Raw genomic sequence first — 14,824 nt, 5'->3', positions numbered from 1 at the left:
GACGTATTCAAAACTCACTTGTGCAGGCATCGACAGGCAAATATTTGATGCCTAAATGCCAGCGAGTACAGCTTGGGAAAGCATCACCTGGGACACACTGAGACTAAGCAGGTAGGCAGATAAAGCATGGTGATCCATTTTTCTTCTGAGGTTAGAAATATGTTGTGCAACAATGCACCCAGTATAACGAGAAATAGTCAGGCATAGTGCTTTTTTAGTAGGGTTTGTATGTTTACCTCTAAAAAAGGGCTCGTCCGGGATTTGAACCCGGGACCTCTCGCACCCTAAGCGAGAATCATACCCCTAGACCAACGAGCCACGCAAGAGTCACCTCTGACACGGCTCCAGGGGTTAGTGGCAGCTAGCCAGTACATGCTGCTCTGTTCTGCAATATGATTGCTGTCTTTTCCATGACCGTCATCAAACAAGAAATTAAAAAGCCTCTGTCCTTCAGACAGTTTGTTTGCTTTAAGTGTCTGCTCGTGGTGAGGACAAGAGAAGCATTTCTTCTCTCATGCCTTGCTTTCATGAAGTAGGCCCACCCTACAGAGCAAAGTGCGAGCAAGCGAATGGCGCAAGCTATCGTCACTTCTCTTTTCGAGCTGTCACTGAGATCTCTGGAGCACACTACGTCAGGCTGGTGAGGAATAGACAGCCTCTATTATCTCAGCTTTTCTATAAAGTGAGCCAGTAAATGCAAACACTGTGAAAAACAGCAAGCTGCATTTCTGCCCGGTCTCGAACCAGGGACCTTTCGCGTGTAAGGCGAACGTGATAACCACTACACTACAGAAACAGACACTACCTCAGGAATCTTGTTGGCGTGTATTGGGTTGGAACGCACAGACTAAGGGCCAACGTCCTTGAAGCTCAAAGTTGGGCTCTCCTTACCCGGTCTCTCTTTCTTTGGAAGACAGGAATGAGGACCACTTTTTTCCCCAAGAGGCGATTTTGAAACCATATCCTGAAATGACACTAGAAAAACTCTTTGCATGTAATGTTCCTACACTGCTGGTCCAGCCCAGAAAAGCAGTTGCAAGGAAGTCCTGCACTCCTTTATCATGTCAAAAGTGGAAAATAGCGTGCAGGGTAAGGAACCTTCTCGACATACACAGCGTCTTATAGCATTGAAAAGAAGAAAGGCTCCTATATGACAAGCAGCCTGAAAACTTCCACAGGATGGGCTCGTCCGGGATTTGAACCCGGGACCTCTCGCACCCGAAGCGAGAATCATACCCCTAGACCAACGAGCCTGAGTGGCCAGGAGACATTTTGAACAATTACTGAAGCGTCTTTCAGAAAACAGCAGGGCTATTTGGCTCGTCTCCCTATAAGTGAGCCACACAAAGTCATGTTTTCTCTCAAGTTGTTGTTTTTTCACTCCAGCAAGGAAGGGGGCAGCCAATCTCCTATCGGCCAGTGAGCAGTAAAAAGGCACAGATGAGAACAGCAAGCACTTTCTGGCACTTGTACTCCTCTGCAAGTCCTGGACCCTTGCTCCATAGACTTCCACACCAGAAGCAATGAAGGGCCCACCATTTCTTGCGCCTGAGAAAGAGGTGTTTGATATTTGGATTCAAACGCGCTCGCTCAGCGCTCGATCAGGCTCGATCAGGCGAGATTTATATGAGTGGCTCACAGGCCTGAAACATTCACCTGGGAGACCCAGAGTGGCTGACTTCCCAGTATGGCCATTGTTGGGCGAGTCTCCTCCTTTCCTCCTGCCTCAATCTAGAATTGGCTGCAAATCACAAGAGGGAGTGCAATGTCCGTGTGTAGTGCCTACTACCAGCTACCTCTCTGTCTTCCTTATGTAAATTAGAATTTTCAAGGGGGGACCATTGGCAATCTGCTCCTCCCACATAACCAGGAAGCCCTGTTGAACATGTCTGCCTGTGTTGTTGCAGGGACAGTGCCTTCTCTGCCCAAAAGGTGGCAGGAGAGCCTCACAACAAATGATGGGATCAACTGCTTATTTCGAAACCCAGCAAGGCAGTTACTGTGATGGATTGCAAATGTAATGGAAGGTGTGCCTGCGGTGTCACTTTCAGAAATACATGGAATTGTGATTGAGGGCCCAGCCTGGTGGATTTCTCTTTATTTACTACAGGTTCCCGCAAATATTGTGGTGTGTGTGGGGAATGCACTGCAAAAATTAGGAAGACTTAAGGGTGTAAAAGGGACCTGTCAGAAGTGGGATTTGAACCCACGCCTCCATGAGGAGACCAGAAGGCTCAGCATCACTGAAGATCAAGCTCTCTTGAGTCTGGCGCCTTAGACCACTCGGCCATCCTGACGGCTCAGGGTGTGCTTAGTTCTGACTTTTCTGTCTGCACCTGCCAACGTTTCCACTTACAACGTTCACAGAAATGTCACAGGTGTAAAGGCCCCAACAATACAACATAGCTCACACAAAATAAAAATAGGCCCAAGAACAACCCCCAGATGATCGATGGAGATAACTTTGTTTCGTCTGCAAAGGTAAAAAAAAATTCTCGCGGCTCACCGTGTTCAAAGACCACCTCTTCTTAAACTTGCATTGAGATAATAAGGTTTTAGAGTGTGCACAAAAAAAGCATCCAATGCACAGTGTTTCTGCCCCGTCTCGAACCGGGGACCTTTCGCGTGTTAGGTGAACGTGATGACCACTACACTACAGAAACTACCTTGGTGCTTTCTACTGTTAGAGGAAAGTTTCTCTCAAGTCTTCACCCTACTTCTATTCTGCTGTATCAGCAGCGGCTCAGAATATGCAGAACAAGTGTGAAAACCTCAGAGATATCATCCAACATGCTTGCAATTAGACGTATTCAAAACTCACTTGTGCAGGCATCGACAGGCAAATATTTGATGCCTAAATGCCAGCGAGTACAGCTTGGGAAAGCATCACCTGGGACACACTGAGACTAAGCAGGTAGGCAGATAAAGCATGGTGATCCATTTTTCTTCTGAGGTTAGAAATATGTTGTGCAACAATGCACCCAGTATAACGAGAAATAGTCAGGCATAGTGCTTTTTTAGTAGGGTTTGTATGTTTACCTCTAAAAAGGGCTCGTCCGGGATTTGAACCCGGGACCTCTCGCACCCTAAGCGAGAATCATACCCCTAGACCAACGAGCCACGCAAGAGTCACCTCTGACACGGCTCCAGGGGTTAGTGGCAGCTAGCCAGTACATGCTGCTCTGTTCTGCAATATGATTGCTGTCTTTTCCATGACCGTCATCAAACAAGAAATTAAAAAGCCTCTGTCCTTCAGACAGTTTGTTTGCTTTAAGTGTCTGCTCGTGGTGAGGACAAGAGAAGCATTTCTTCTCTCATGCCTTGCTTTCATGAAGTAGGCCCACCCTACAGAGCAAAGTGCGAGCAAGCGAATGGCGCAAGCTATCGTCACTTCTCTTTTCGAGCTGTCACTGAGATCTCTGGAGCACACTACGTCAGGCTGGTGAGGAATAGACAGCCTCTATTATCTCAGCTTTTCTATAAAGTGAGCCAGTAAATGCAAACACTGTGAAAAACAGCAAGCTGCATTTCTGCCCGGTCTCGAACCAGGGACCTTTCGCGTGTAAGGCGAACGTGATAACCACTACACTACAGAAACAGACACTACCTCAGGAATCTTGTTGGCGTGTATTGGGTTGGAACGCACAGACTAAGGGCCAACGTCCTTGAAGCTCAAAGTTGGGCTCTCCTTACCCGGTCTCTCTTTCTTTGGAAGACAGGAATGAGGACCACTTTTTTCCCCAAGAGGCGATTTTGAAACCATATCCTGAAATGACACTAGAAAAACTCTTTGCATGTAATGTTCCTACACTGCTGGTCCAGCCCAGAAAAGCAGTTGCAAGGAAGTCCTGCACTCCTTTATCATGTCAAAAGTGGAAAATAGCGTGCAGGGTAAGGAACCTTCTCGACATACACAGCGTCTTATAGCATTGAAAAGAAGAAAGGCTCCTATATGACAAGCAGCCTGAAAACTTCCACAGGATGGGCTCGTCCGGGATTTGAACCCGGGACCTCTCGCACCCGAAGCGAGAATCATACCCCTAGACCAACGAGCCTGAGTGGCCAGGAGACATTTTGAACAATTACTGAAGCGTCTTTCAGAAAACAGCAGGGCTATTTGGCTCGTCTCCCTATAAGTGAGCCACACAAAGTCATGTTTTCTCTCAAGTTGTTGTTTTTTCACTCCAGCAAGGAAGGGGGCAGCCAATCTCCTATCGGCCAGTGAGCAGTAAAAAGGCACAGATGAGAACAGCAAGCACTTTCTGGCACTTGTACTCCTCTGCAAGTCCTGGACCCTTGCTCCATAGACTTCCACACCAGAAGCAATGAAGGGCCCACCATTTCTTGCGCCTGAGAAAGAGGTGTTTGATATTTGGATTCAAACGCGCCCGCTCAGCGCTCGATCAGGCTCGATCAGGCGAGATTTATATGAGTGGCTCACAGGCCTGAAACATTCACCTGGGAGACCCAGAGTGGCTGACTTCCCAGTATGGCCATTGTTGGGCGAGTCTCCTCCTTTCCTCCTGCCTCAATCTAGAATTGGCTGCAAATCACAAGAGGGAGTGCAATGTCCGTGTGTAGTGCCTACTACCAGCTACCTCTCTGTCTTCCTTATGTAAATTAGAATTTTCAAGGGGGGACCATTGGCAATCTGCTCCTCCCACATAACCAGGAAGCCCTGTTGAACATGTCTGCCTGTGTTGTTGCAGGGACAGTGCCTTCTCTGCCAAAAAGGTGGCAGGAGAGCCTCACAACAAATGATGGGATCAACTGCTTATTTCGAAACCCAGCAAGGCAGTTACTGTGATGGATTGCAAATGTAATGGAAGGTGTGCCTGCGGTGTCACTTTCAGAAATACATGGAATTGTGATTGAGGGCCCAGCCTGGTGGATTTCTCTTTATTTACTACAGGTTCCCGCAAATATTGTGGTGTGTGTGGGGAATGCACTGCAAAAATTAGGAAGACTTAAGGGTGTAAAAGGGACCTGTCAGAAGTGGGATTTGAATCCACGCCTCCATGAGGAGACCAGAAGGCTCAGCATCACTGAAGATCAAGCTCTCTTGAGTCTGGCGCCTTAGACCACTCGGCCATCCTGACGGCTCAGGGTGTGCTTAGTTCTGACTTTTCTGTCTGCACCTGCCAACGTTTCCACTTACAACGTTCACAGAAATGTCACAGGTGTAAAGGCCCCAACAATACAACATAGCTCACACAAAATAAAAATAGGCCCAAGAACAACCCCCAGATGATCGATGGAGATAACTTTGTTTCGTCTGCAAAGGTAAAAAAAAATTCTCGCGGCTCACCGTGTTCAAAGACCACCTCTTCTTAAACTTGCATTGAGATAATAAGGTTTTAGAGTGTGCACAAAAAAAGCATCCAATGCACAGTGTTTCTGCCCCGTCTCGAACCGGGGACCTTTCGCGTGTTAGGCGAACGTGATGACCACTACACTACAGAAACTACCTTGGTGCTTTCTACTGTTAGAGGAAAGTTTCTCTCAAGTCTTCACCCTACTTCTATTCTGCTGTATCAGCAGCGGCTCAGAATGTGCAGAACAAGTGTGAAAACCTCAGAGATATCATCCAACATGCTTGCAATTAGACGTATTCAAAACTCACTTGTGCAGGCATCGACAGGCAAATATCTGATGCCTAAATGCCAGCGAGTACAGCTTGGGAAAGCATCACCTGGGACACACTGAGACTAAGCAGGTAGGCAGATAAAGCATGGTGATCCATTTTTCTTCTGAGGTTAGAAATATGTTGTGCAACAATGCACCCAGTATAACGAGAAATAGTCAGGCATAGTGCTTTTTTAGTAGGGTTTGTATGTTTACCTCTAAAAAGGGCTCGTCCGGGATTTGAACCCGGGACCTCTCGCACCCTAAGCGAGAATCATACCCCTAGACCAACGAGCCACGCAAGAGTCACCTCTGACACGGCTCCAGGGGTTAGTGGCAGCTAGCCAGTACATGCTGCTCTGTTCTGCAATATGATTGCTGTCTTTTCCATGACCGTCATCAAACAAGAAATTAAAAAGCCTCTGTCCTTCAGACAGTTTGTTTGCTTTAAGTGTCTGCTCGTGGTGAGGACAAGAGAAGCATTTCTTCTCTCATGCCTTGCTTTCATGAAGTAGGCCCACCCTACAGAGCAAAGTGCGAGCAAGCGAATGGCGCAAGCTATCGTCACTTCTCTTTTCGAGCTGTCACTGAGATCTCTGGAGCACACTACGTCAGGCTGGTGAGGAATAGACAGCCTCTATTATCTCAGCTTTTCTATAAAGTGAGCCAGTAAATGCAAACACTGTGAAAAACAGCAAGCTGCATTTCTGCCCGGTCTCGAACCAGGGACCTTTCGCGTGTAAGGCGAACGTGATAACCACTACACTACAGAAACAGACACTACCTCAGGAATCTTGTTGGCGTGTATTGGGTTGGAACGCACAGACTAAGGGCCAACGTCCTTGAAGCTCAAAGTTGGGCTCTCCTTACCCGGTCTCTCTTTCTTTGGAAGACAGGAATGAGGACCACTTTTTTCCCCAAGAGGCGATTTTGAAACCATATCCTGAAATGACACTAGAAAAACTCTTTGCATGTAATGTTCCTACACTGCTGGTCCAGCCCAGAAAAGCAGTTGCAAGGAAGTCCTGCACTCCTTTATCATGTCAAAAGTGGAAAATAGCGTGCAGGGTAAGGAACCTTCTCGACATACACAGCGTCTTATAGCATTGAAAAGAAGAAAGGCTCCTATATGACAAGCAGCCTGAAAACTTCCACAGGATGGGCACGTCCGGGATTTGAACCCGGGACCTCTCGCACCCGAAGCGAGAATCATACCCCTAGACCAACGAGCCTGAGTGGCCAGGAGACATTTTGAACAATTACTGAAGCGTCTTTCAGAAAACAGCAGGGCTATTTGGCTCGTCTCCCTATAAGTGAGCCACACAAAGTCATGTTTTCTCTCAAGTTGTTGTTTTTTCACTCCAGCAAGGAAGGGGGCAGCCAATCTCCTATCGGCCAGTGAGCAGTAAAAAGGCACAGATGAGAACAGCAAGCACTTTCTGGCACTTGTACTCCTCTGCAAGTCCTGGACCCTTGCTCCATAGACTTCCACACCAGAAGCAATGAAGGGCCCACCATTTCTTGCGCCTGAGAAAGAGGTGTTTGATATTTGGATTCAAACGCGCCCGCTCAGCGCTCGATCAGGCTCGATCAGGCGAGATTTATATGAGTGGCTCACAGGCCTGAAACATTCACCTGGGAGACCCAGAGTGGCTGACTTCCCAGTATGGCCATTGTTGGGCGAGTCTCCTCCTTTCCTCCTGCCTCAATCTAGAATTGGCTGCAAATCACAAGAGGGAGTGCAATGTCCGTGTGTAGTGCCTACTACCAGCTACCTCTCTGTCTTCCTTATGTAAATTAGAATTTTCAAGGGGGGACCATTGGCAATCTGCTCCTCCCACATAACCAGGAAGCCCTGTTGAACATGTCTGCCTGTGTTGTTGCAGGGACAGTGCCTTCTCTGCCAAAAAGGTGGCAGGAGAGCCTCACAACAAATGATGGGATCAACTGCTTATTTCGAAACCCAGCAAGGCAGTTACTGTGATGGATTGCAAATGTAATGGAAGGTGTGCCTGCGGTGTCACTTTCAGAAATACATGGAATTGTGATTGAGGGCCCAGCCTGGTGGATTTCTCTTTATTTACTACAGGTTCCCGCAAATATTGTGGTGTGTGTGGGGAATGCACTGCAAAAATTAGGAAGACTTAAGGGTGTAAAAGGGACCTGTCAGAAGTGGGATTTGAACCCACGCCTCCATGAGGAGACCAGAAGGCTCAGCATCACTGAAGATCAAGCTCTCTTGAGTCTGGCGCCTTAGACCACTCGGCCATCCTGACGGCTCAGGGTGTGCTTAGTTCTGACTTTTCTGTCTGCACCTGCCAACGTTTCCACTTACAACGTTCACAGAAATGTCACAGGTGTAAAGGCCCCAACAATACAACATAGCTCACACAAAATAAAAATAGGCCCAAGAACAACCCCCAGATGATCGATGGAGATAACTTTGTTTCGTCTGCAAAGGTAAAAAAAAATTCTCGCGGCTCACCGTGTTCAAAGACCACCTCTTCTTAAACTTGCATTGAGATAATAAGGTTTTAGAGTGTGCACAAAAAAAGCATCCAATGCACAGTGTTTCTGCCCCGTCTCGAACCGGGGACCTTTCGCGTGTTAGGTGAACGTGATGACCACTACACTACAGAAACTACCTTGGTGCTTTCTACTGTTAGAGGAAAGTTTCTCTCAAGTCTTCACCCTACTTCTATTCTGCTGTATCAGCAGCGGCTCAGAATATGCAGAACAAGTGTGAAAACCTCAGAGATATCATCCAACATGCTTGCAATTAGACGTATTCAAAACTCACTTGTGCAGGCATCGACAGGCAAATATTTGATGCCTAAATGCCAGCGAGTACAGCTTGGGAAAGCATCACCTGGGACACACTGAGACTAAGCAGGTAGGCAGATAAAGCATGGTGATCCATTTTTCTTCTGAGGTTAGAAATATGTTGTGCAACAATGCACCCAGTATAACGAGAAATAGTCAGGCATAGTGCTTTTTTAGTAGGGTTTGTATGTTTACCTCTAAAAAAGGGCTCGTCCGGGATTTGAACCCGGGACCTCTCGCACCCTAAGCGAGAATCATACCCCTAGACCAACGAGCCACGCAAGAGTCACCTCTGACACGGCTCCAGGGGTTAGTGGCAGCTAGCCAGTACATGCTGCTCTGTTCTGCAATATGATTGCTGTCTTTTCCATGACCGTCATCAAACAAGAAATTAAAAAGCCTCTGTCCTTCAGACAGTTTGTTTGCTTTAAGTGTCTGCTCGTGGTGAGGACAAGAGAAGCATTTCTTCTCTCATGCCTTGCTTTCATGAAGTAGGCCCACCCTACAGAGCAAAGTGCGAGCAAGCGAATGGCGCAAGCTATCGTCACTTCTCTTTTCGAGCTGTCACTGAGATCTCTGGAGCACACTACGTCAGGCTGGTGAGGAATAGACAGCCTCTATTATCTCAGCTTTTCTATAAAGTGAGCCAGTAAATGCAAACACTGTGAAAAACAGCAAGCTGCATTTCTGCCCGGTCTCGAACCAGGGACCTTTCGCGTGTAAGGCGAACGTGATAACCACTACACTACAGAAACAGACACTACCTCAGGAATCTTGTTGGCGTGTATTGGGTTGGAACGCACAGACTAAGGGCCAACGTCCTTGAAGCTCAAAGTTGGGCTCTCCTTACCCGGTCTCTCTTTCTTTGGAAGACAGGAATGAGGACCACTTTTTTCCCCAAGAGGCGATTTTGAAACCATATCCTGAAATGACACTAGAAAAACTCTTTGCATGTAATGTTCCTACACTGCTGGTCCAGCCCAGAAAAGCAGTTGCAAGGAAGTCCTGCACTCCTTTATCATGTCAAAAGTGGAAAATAGCGTGCAGGGTAAGGAACCTTCTCGACATACACAGCGTCTTATAGCATTGAAAAGAAGAAAGGCTCCTATATGACAAGCAGCCTGAAAACTTCCACAGGATGGGCTCGTCCGGGATTTGAACCCGGGACCTCTCGCACCCGAAGCGAGAATCATACCCCTAGACCAACGAGCCTGAGTGGCCAGGAGACATTTTGAACAATTACTGAAGCGTCTTTCAGAAAACAGCAGGGCTATTTGGCTCGTCTCCCTATAAGTGAGCCACACAAAGTCATGTTTTCTCTCAAGTTGTTGTTTTTTCACTCCAGCAAGGAAGGGGGCAGCCAATCTCCTATCGGCCAGTGAGCAGTAAAAAGGCACAGATGAGAACAGCAAGCACTTTCTGGCACTTGTACTCCTCTGCAAGTCCTGGACCCTTGCTCCATAGACTTCCACACCAGAAGCAATGAAGGGCCCACCATTTCTTGCGCCTGAGAAAGAGGTGTTTGATATTTGGATTCAAACGCGCCCGCTCAGCGCTCGATCAGGCTCGATCAGGCGAGATTTATATGAGTGGCTCACAGGCCTGAAACATTCACCTGGGAGACCCAGAGTGGCTGACTTCCCAGTATGGCCATTGTTGGGCGAGTCTCCTCCTTTCCTCCTGCCTCAATCTAGAATTGGCTGCAAATCACAAGAGGGAGTGCAATGTCCGTGTGTAGTGCCTACTACCAGCTACCTCTCTGTCTTCCTTATGTAAATTAGAATTTTCAAGGGGGGACCATTGGCAATCTGCTCCTCCCACATAACCAGGAAGCCCTGTTGAACATGTCTGCCTGTGTTGTTGCAGGGACAGTGCCTTCTCTGCCCAAAAGGTGGCAGGAGAGCCTCACAACAAATGATGGGATCAACTGCTTATTTCGAAACCCAGCAAGGCAGTTACTGTGATGGATTGCAAATGTAATGGAAGGTGTGCCTGCGGTGTCACTTTCAGAAATACATGGAATTGTGATTGAGGGCCCAGCCTGGTGGATTTCTCTTTATTTACTACAGGTTCCCGCAAATATTGTGGTGTGTGTGGGGAATGCACTGCAAAAATTAGGAAGACTTAAGGGTGTAAAAGGGACCTGTCAGAAGTGGGATTTGAACCCACGCCTCCATGAGGAGACCAGAAGGCTCAGCATCACTGAAGATCAAGCTCTCTTGAGTCTGGCGCCTTAGACCACTCGGCCATCCTGACGGCTCAGGGTGTGCTTAGTTCTGACTTTTCTGTCTGCACCTGCCAACGTTTCCACTTACAACGTTCACAGAAATGTCACAGGTGTAAAGGCCCCAACAATACAACATAGCTCACACAAAATAAAAATAGGCCCAAGAACAACCCCCAGATGATCGATGGAGATAACTTTGTTTCGTCTGCAAAGGTAAAAAAAAATTCTCGCGGCTCACCGTGTTCAAAGACCACCTCTTCTTAAACTTGCATTGAGATAATAAGGTTTTAGAGTGTGCACAAAAAAAGCATCCAATGCACAGTGTTTCTGCCCCGTCTCGAACCGGGGACCTTTCGCGTGTTAGGCGAACGTGATGACCACTACACTACAGAAACTACCTTGGTGCTTTCTACTGTTAGAGGAAAGTTTCTCTCAAGTCTTCACCCTACTTCTATTCTGCTGTATCAGCAGCGGCTCAGAATGTGCAGAACAAGTGTGAAAACCTCAGAGATATCATCCAACATGCTTGCAATTAGACGTATTCAAAACTCACTTGTGCAGGCATCGACAGGCAAATATCTGATGCCTAAATGCCAGCGAGTACAGCTTGGGAAAGCATCACCTGGGACACACTGAGACTAAGCAGGTAGGCAGATAAAGCATGGTGATCCATTTTTCTTCTGAGGTTAGAAATATGTTGTGCAACAATGCACCCAGTATAACGAGAAATAGTCATAGTGCTTTTTTAGTAGGGTTTGTATGTTTACCTCTAAAAAGGGCTCGTCCGGGATTTGAACCCGGGACCTCTCGCACCCTAAGCGAGAATCATACCCCTAGACCAACGAGCCACGCAAGAGTCACCTCTGACACGGCTCCAGGGGTTAGTGGCAGCTAGCCAGTACATGCTGCTCTGTTCTGCAATATGATTGCTGTCTTTTCCATGACCGTCATCAAACAAGAAATTAAAAAGCCTCTGTCCTTCAGACAGTTTGTTTGCTTTAAGTGTCTGCTCGTGGTGAGGACAAGAGAAGCATTTCTTCTCTCATGCCTTGCTTTCATGAAGTAGGCCCACCCTACAGAGCAAAGTGCGAGCAAGCGAATGGCGCAAGCTATCGTCACTTCTCTTTTCGAGCTGTCACTGAGATCTCTGGAGCACACTACGTCAGGCTGGTGAGGAATAGACAGCCTCTATTATCTCAGCTTTTCTATAAAGTGAGCCAGTAAATGCAAACACTGTGAAAAACAGCAAGCTGCATTTCTGCCCGGTCTCGAACCAGGGACCTTTCGCGTGTAAGGCGAACGTGATAACCACTACACTACAGAAACAGACACTACCTCAGGAATCTTGTTGGCGTGTATTGGGTTGGAACGCACAGACTAAGGGCCAACGTCCTTGAAGCTCAAAGTTGGGCTCTCCTTACCCGGTCTCTCTTTCTTTGGAAGACAGGAATGAGGACCACTTTTTTCCCCAAGAGGCGATTTTGAAACCATATCCTGAAATGACACTAGAAAAACTCTTTGCATGTAATGTTCCTACACTGCTGGTCCAGCCCAGAAAAGCAGTTGCAAGGAAGTCCTGCACTCCTTTATCATGTCAAAAGTGGAAAATAGCGTGCAGGGTAAGGAACCTTCTCGACATACACAGCGTCTTATAGCATTGAAAAGAAGAAAGGCTCCTATATGACAAGCAGCCTGAAAACTTCCACAGGATGGGCTCGTCCGGGATTTGAACCCGGGACCTCTCGCACCCGAAGCGAGAATCATACCCCTAGACCAACGAGCCTGAGTGGCCAGGAGACATTTTGAACAATTACTGAAGCGTCTTTCAGAAAACAGCAGGGCTATTTGGCTCGTCTCCCTATAAGTGAGCCACACAAAGTCATGTTTTCTCTCAAGTTGTTGTTTTTTCACTCCAGCAAGGAAGGGGGCAGCCAATCTCCTATCGGCCAGTGAGCAGTAAAAAGGCACAGATGAGAACAGCAAGCACTTTCTGGCACTTGTACTCCTCTGCAAGTCCTGGACCCTTGCTCCATAGACTTCCACACCAGAAGCAATGAAGGGCCCACCATTTCTTGCGCCTGAGAAAGAGGTGTTTGATATTTGGATTCAAACGCGCCCGCTCAGCGCTCGATCAGGCTCGATCAGGCGAGATTTATATGAGTGGCTCACAGGCCTGAAACATTCACCTGGGAGACCCAGAGTGGCTGACTTCCCAGTATGGCCATTGTTGGGCGAGTCTCCTCCTTTCCTCCTGCCTCAATCTAGAATTGGCTGCAAATCACAAGAGGGAGTGCAATGTCCGTGTGTAGTGCCTACTACCAGCTACCTCTCTGTCTTCCTTATGTAAATTAGAATTTTCAAGGGGGGACCATTGGCAATCTGCTCCTCCCACATAACCAGGAAGCCCTGTTGAACATGTCTGCCTGTGTTGTTGCAGGGACAGTGCCTTCTCTGCCAAAAAGGTGGCAGGAGAGCCTCACAACAAATGATGGGATCAACTGCTTATTTCGAAACCCAGCAAGGCAGTTACTGTGATGGATTGCAAATGTAATGGAAGGTGTGCCTGCGGTGTCACTTTCAGAAATACATGGAATTGTGATTGAGGGCCCAGCCTGGTGGATTTCTCTTTATTTACTACAGGTTCCCGCAAATATTGTGGTGTGTGTGGGGAATGCACTGCAAAAATTAGGAAGACTTAAGGGTGTAAAAGGGACCTGTCAGAAGTGGGATTTGAACCCACGCCTCCATGAGGAGACCAGAAGGCTCAGCATCACTGAAGATCAAGCTCTCTTGAGTCTGGCGCCTTAGACCACTCGGCCATCCTGACGGCTCAGGGTGTGCTTAGTTCTGACTTTTCTGTCTGCACCTGCCAACGTTTCCACTTACAACGTTCACAGAAATGTCACAGGTGTAAAGGCCCCAACAATACAACATAGCTCACACAAAATAAAAATAGGCCCAAGAACAACCCCCAGATGATCGATGGAGATAACTTTGTTTCGTCTGCAAAGGTAAAAAAAAATTCTCGCGGCTCACCGTGTTCAAAGACCACCTCTTCTTAAACTTGCATTGAGATAATAAGGTTTTAGAGTGTGCACAAAAAAAGCATCCAATGCACAGTGTTTCTGCCCCGTCTCGAACCGGGGACCTTTCGCGTGTTAGGCGAACGTGATGACCACTACACTACAGAAACTACCTTGGTGCTTTCTACTGTTAGAGGAAAGTTTCTCTCAAGTCTTCACCCTACTTCTATTCTGCTGTATCAGCAGCGGCTCAGAATGTGCAGAACAAGTGTGAAAACCTCAGAGATATCATCCAACATGCTTGCAATTAGACGTATTCAAAACTCACTTGTGCAGGCATCGACAGGCAAATATCTGATGCCTAAATGCCAGCGAGTACAGCTTGGGAAAGCATCACCTGGGACACACTGAGACTAAGCAGGTAGGCAGATAAAGCATGGTGATCCATTTTTCTTCTGAGGTTAGAAATATGTTGTGCAACAATGCACCCAGTATAACGAGAAATAGTCAGGCATAGTGCTTTTTTAGTAGGGTTTGTATGTTTACCTCTAAAAAGGGCTCGTCCGGGATTTGAACCCGGGACCTCTCGCACCCTAAGCGAGAATCATACCCCTAGACCAACGAGCCACGCAAGAGTCACCTCTGACACGGCTCCAGGGGTTAGTGGCAGCTAGCCAGTACATGCTGCTCTGTTCTGCAATATGATTGCTGTCTTTTCCATGACCGTCATCAAACAAGAAATTAAAAAGCCTCTGTCCTTCAGACAGTTTGTTTGCTTTAAGTGTCTGCTCGTGGTGAGGACAAGAGAAGCATTTCTTCTCTCATGCCTTGCTTTCATGAAGTAGGCCCACCCTACAGAGCAAAGTGCGAGCAAGCGAATGGCGCAAGCTATCGTCACTTCTCTTTTCGAGCTGTCACTGAGATCTCTGGAGCACACTACGTCAGGCTGGTGAGGAATAGACAGCCTCTATTATCTCAGCTTTTCTATAAAGTGAGCCAGTAAATGCAAACACTGTGAAAAACAGCAAGCTGCATTTCTGCCCGGTCTCGAACCAGGGACCTTTCGCGTGTAAGGCAAACGTGATAACCACTACACTACAGAAACAGACACTACCTCAGGAATCTT

General features: G+C 47.4%; 27 non-coding genes across 27 annotated transcripts; all 27 read right to left on the bottom strand.

Moving 5' to 3' along the window:
- Nucleotides 1–246: 246 nt before the first annotated feature.
- Nucleotides 247–318, bottom strand: TRNAP-AGG (transfer RNA proline (anticodon AGG)). The gene has a single exon. It is a non-coding gene; the product is annotated as a tRNA-Pro (tRNA).
- A 405-nt stretch (nucleotides 319–723) lies between these two features.
- Nucleotides 724–796, bottom strand: TRNAV-UAC (transfer RNA valine (anticodon UAC)). Its single transcript has one exon. It is a non-coding gene; the product is annotated as a tRNA-Val (tRNA).
- A 385-nt stretch (nucleotides 797–1,181) lies between these two features.
- Nucleotides 1,182–1,253, bottom strand: TRNAP-CGG (transfer RNA proline (anticodon CGG)). The gene has a single exon. It is a non-coding gene; the product is annotated as a tRNA-Pro (tRNA).
- Nucleotides 1,254–2,185: 932 nt separating this feature from the next.
- On the bottom strand, nucleotides 2,186–2,297 carry TRNAL-CAA (transfer RNA leucine (anticodon CAA)). The gene is made up of 2 exons: nucleotides 2,260–2,297; nucleotides 2,186–2,231 (listed from the first exon to the last, which is right to left on the bottom strand). It is a non-coding gene; the product is annotated as a tRNA-Leu (tRNA).
- Nucleotides 2,298–2,590: 293 nt separating this feature from the next.
- On the bottom strand, nucleotides 2,591–2,663 carry TRNAV-AAC (transfer RNA valine (anticodon AAC)). Its single transcript has one exon. It is a non-coding gene; the product is annotated as a tRNA-Val (tRNA).
- Nucleotides 2,664–3,048: 385 nt separating this feature from the next.
- TRNAP-AGG (transfer RNA proline (anticodon AGG)) lies at nucleotides 3,049–3,120 on the bottom strand. Its single transcript has one exon. It is a non-coding gene; the product is annotated as a tRNA-Pro (tRNA).
- A 405-nt stretch (nucleotides 3,121–3,525) lies between these two features.
- TRNAV-UAC (transfer RNA valine (anticodon UAC)) lies at nucleotides 3,526–3,598 on the bottom strand. Its single transcript has one exon. It is a non-coding gene; the product is annotated as a tRNA-Val (tRNA).
- A 385-nt stretch (nucleotides 3,599–3,983) lies between these two features.
- On the bottom strand, nucleotides 3,984–4,055 carry TRNAP-CGG (transfer RNA proline (anticodon CGG)). The gene has a single exon. It is a non-coding gene; the product is annotated as a tRNA-Pro (tRNA).
- A 932-nt stretch (nucleotides 4,056–4,987) lies between these two features.
- Nucleotides 4,988–5,099, bottom strand: TRNAL-CAA (transfer RNA leucine (anticodon CAA)). Its single transcript has 2 exons — nucleotides 5,062–5,099; nucleotides 4,988–5,033 (listed from the first exon to the last, which is right to left on the bottom strand). It is a non-coding gene; the product is annotated as a tRNA-Leu (tRNA).
- A 293-nt stretch (nucleotides 5,100–5,392) lies between these two features.
- On the bottom strand, nucleotides 5,393–5,465 carry TRNAV-AAC (transfer RNA valine (anticodon AAC)). Its single transcript has one exon. It is a non-coding gene; the product is annotated as a tRNA-Val (tRNA).
- Nucleotides 5,466–5,850: 385 nt separating this feature from the next.
- TRNAP-AGG (transfer RNA proline (anticodon AGG)) lies at nucleotides 5,851–5,922 on the bottom strand. The gene has a single exon. It is a non-coding gene; the product is annotated as a tRNA-Pro (tRNA).
- Nucleotides 5,923–6,327: 405 nt separating this feature from the next.
- TRNAV-UAC (transfer RNA valine (anticodon UAC)) lies at nucleotides 6,328–6,400 on the bottom strand. The gene has a single exon. It is a non-coding gene; the product is annotated as a tRNA-Val (tRNA).
- A 385-nt stretch (nucleotides 6,401–6,785) lies between these two features.
- TRNAP-CGG (transfer RNA proline (anticodon CGG)) lies at nucleotides 6,786–6,857 on the bottom strand. Its single transcript has one exon. It is a non-coding gene; the product is annotated as a tRNA-Pro (tRNA).
- A 932-nt stretch (nucleotides 6,858–7,789) lies between these two features.
- On the bottom strand, nucleotides 7,790–7,901 carry TRNAL-CAA (transfer RNA leucine (anticodon CAA)). Its single transcript has 2 exons — nucleotides 7,864–7,901; nucleotides 7,790–7,835 (listed from the first exon to the last, which is right to left on the bottom strand). It is a non-coding gene; the product is annotated as a tRNA-Leu (tRNA).
- A 293-nt stretch (nucleotides 7,902–8,194) lies between these two features.
- TRNAV-AAC (transfer RNA valine (anticodon AAC)) lies at nucleotides 8,195–8,267 on the bottom strand. Its single transcript has one exon. It is a non-coding gene; the product is annotated as a tRNA-Val (tRNA).
- Nucleotides 8,268–8,653: 386 nt separating this feature from the next.
- TRNAP-AGG (transfer RNA proline (anticodon AGG)) lies at nucleotides 8,654–8,725 on the bottom strand. Its single transcript has one exon. It is a non-coding gene; the product is annotated as a tRNA-Pro (tRNA).
- Nucleotides 8,726–9,130: 405 nt separating this feature from the next.
- Nucleotides 9,131–9,203, bottom strand: TRNAV-UAC (transfer RNA valine (anticodon UAC)). Its single transcript has one exon. It is a non-coding gene; the product is annotated as a tRNA-Val (tRNA).
- Nucleotides 9,204–9,588: 385 nt separating this feature from the next.
- On the bottom strand, nucleotides 9,589–9,660 carry TRNAP-CGG (transfer RNA proline (anticodon CGG)). Its single transcript has one exon. It is a non-coding gene; the product is annotated as a tRNA-Pro (tRNA).
- Nucleotides 9,661–10,592: 932 nt separating this feature from the next.
- Nucleotides 10,593–10,704, bottom strand: TRNAL-CAA (transfer RNA leucine (anticodon CAA)). The gene is made up of 2 exons: nucleotides 10,667–10,704; nucleotides 10,593–10,638 (listed from the first exon to the last, which is right to left on the bottom strand). It is a non-coding gene; the product is annotated as a tRNA-Leu (tRNA).
- A 293-nt stretch (nucleotides 10,705–10,997) lies between these two features.
- TRNAV-AAC (transfer RNA valine (anticodon AAC)) lies at nucleotides 10,998–11,070 on the bottom strand. Its single transcript has one exon. It is a non-coding gene; the product is annotated as a tRNA-Val (tRNA).
- A 381-nt stretch (nucleotides 11,071–11,451) lies between these two features.
- TRNAP-AGG (transfer RNA proline (anticodon AGG)) lies at nucleotides 11,452–11,523 on the bottom strand. Its single transcript has one exon. It is a non-coding gene; the product is annotated as a tRNA-Pro (tRNA).
- Nucleotides 11,524–11,928: 405 nt separating this feature from the next.
- TRNAV-UAC (transfer RNA valine (anticodon UAC)) lies at nucleotides 11,929–12,001 on the bottom strand. The gene has a single exon. It is a non-coding gene; the product is annotated as a tRNA-Val (tRNA).
- A 385-nt stretch (nucleotides 12,002–12,386) lies between these two features.
- On the bottom strand, nucleotides 12,387–12,458 carry TRNAP-CGG (transfer RNA proline (anticodon CGG)). The gene has a single exon. It is a non-coding gene; the product is annotated as a tRNA-Pro (tRNA).
- A 932-nt stretch (nucleotides 12,459–13,390) lies between these two features.
- On the bottom strand, nucleotides 13,391–13,502 carry TRNAL-CAA (transfer RNA leucine (anticodon CAA)). Its single transcript has 2 exons — nucleotides 13,465–13,502; nucleotides 13,391–13,436 (listed from the first exon to the last, which is right to left on the bottom strand). It is a non-coding gene; the product is annotated as a tRNA-Leu (tRNA).
- Nucleotides 13,503–13,795: 293 nt separating this feature from the next.
- Nucleotides 13,796–13,868, bottom strand: TRNAV-AAC (transfer RNA valine (anticodon AAC)). The gene has a single exon. It is a non-coding gene; the product is annotated as a tRNA-Val (tRNA).
- A 385-nt stretch (nucleotides 13,869–14,253) lies between these two features.
- Nucleotides 14,254–14,325, bottom strand: TRNAP-AGG (transfer RNA proline (anticodon AGG)). Its single transcript has one exon. It is a non-coding gene; the product is annotated as a tRNA-Pro (tRNA).
- Nucleotides 14,326–14,730: 405 nt separating this feature from the next.
- On the bottom strand, nucleotides 14,731–14,803 carry TRNAV-UAC (transfer RNA valine (anticodon UAC)). Its single transcript has one exon. It is a non-coding gene; the product is annotated as a tRNA-Val (tRNA).
- Nucleotides 14,804–14,824: the final 21 nt, after the last annotated feature.

The sequence above is a fragment of the Lissotriton vulgaris genome, chromosome 10, assembly GCF_964263255.1.
Source record: "Lissotriton vulgaris chromosome 10, aLisVul1.2, whole genome shotgun sequence".
NCBI classification, from domain to species: domain Eukaryota; kingdom Metazoa; phylum Chordata; class Amphibia; order Caudata; family Salamandridae; genus Lissotriton; species Lissotriton vulgaris.
This window is presented reverse-complemented; position numbering and strand designations above follow the sequence as displayed.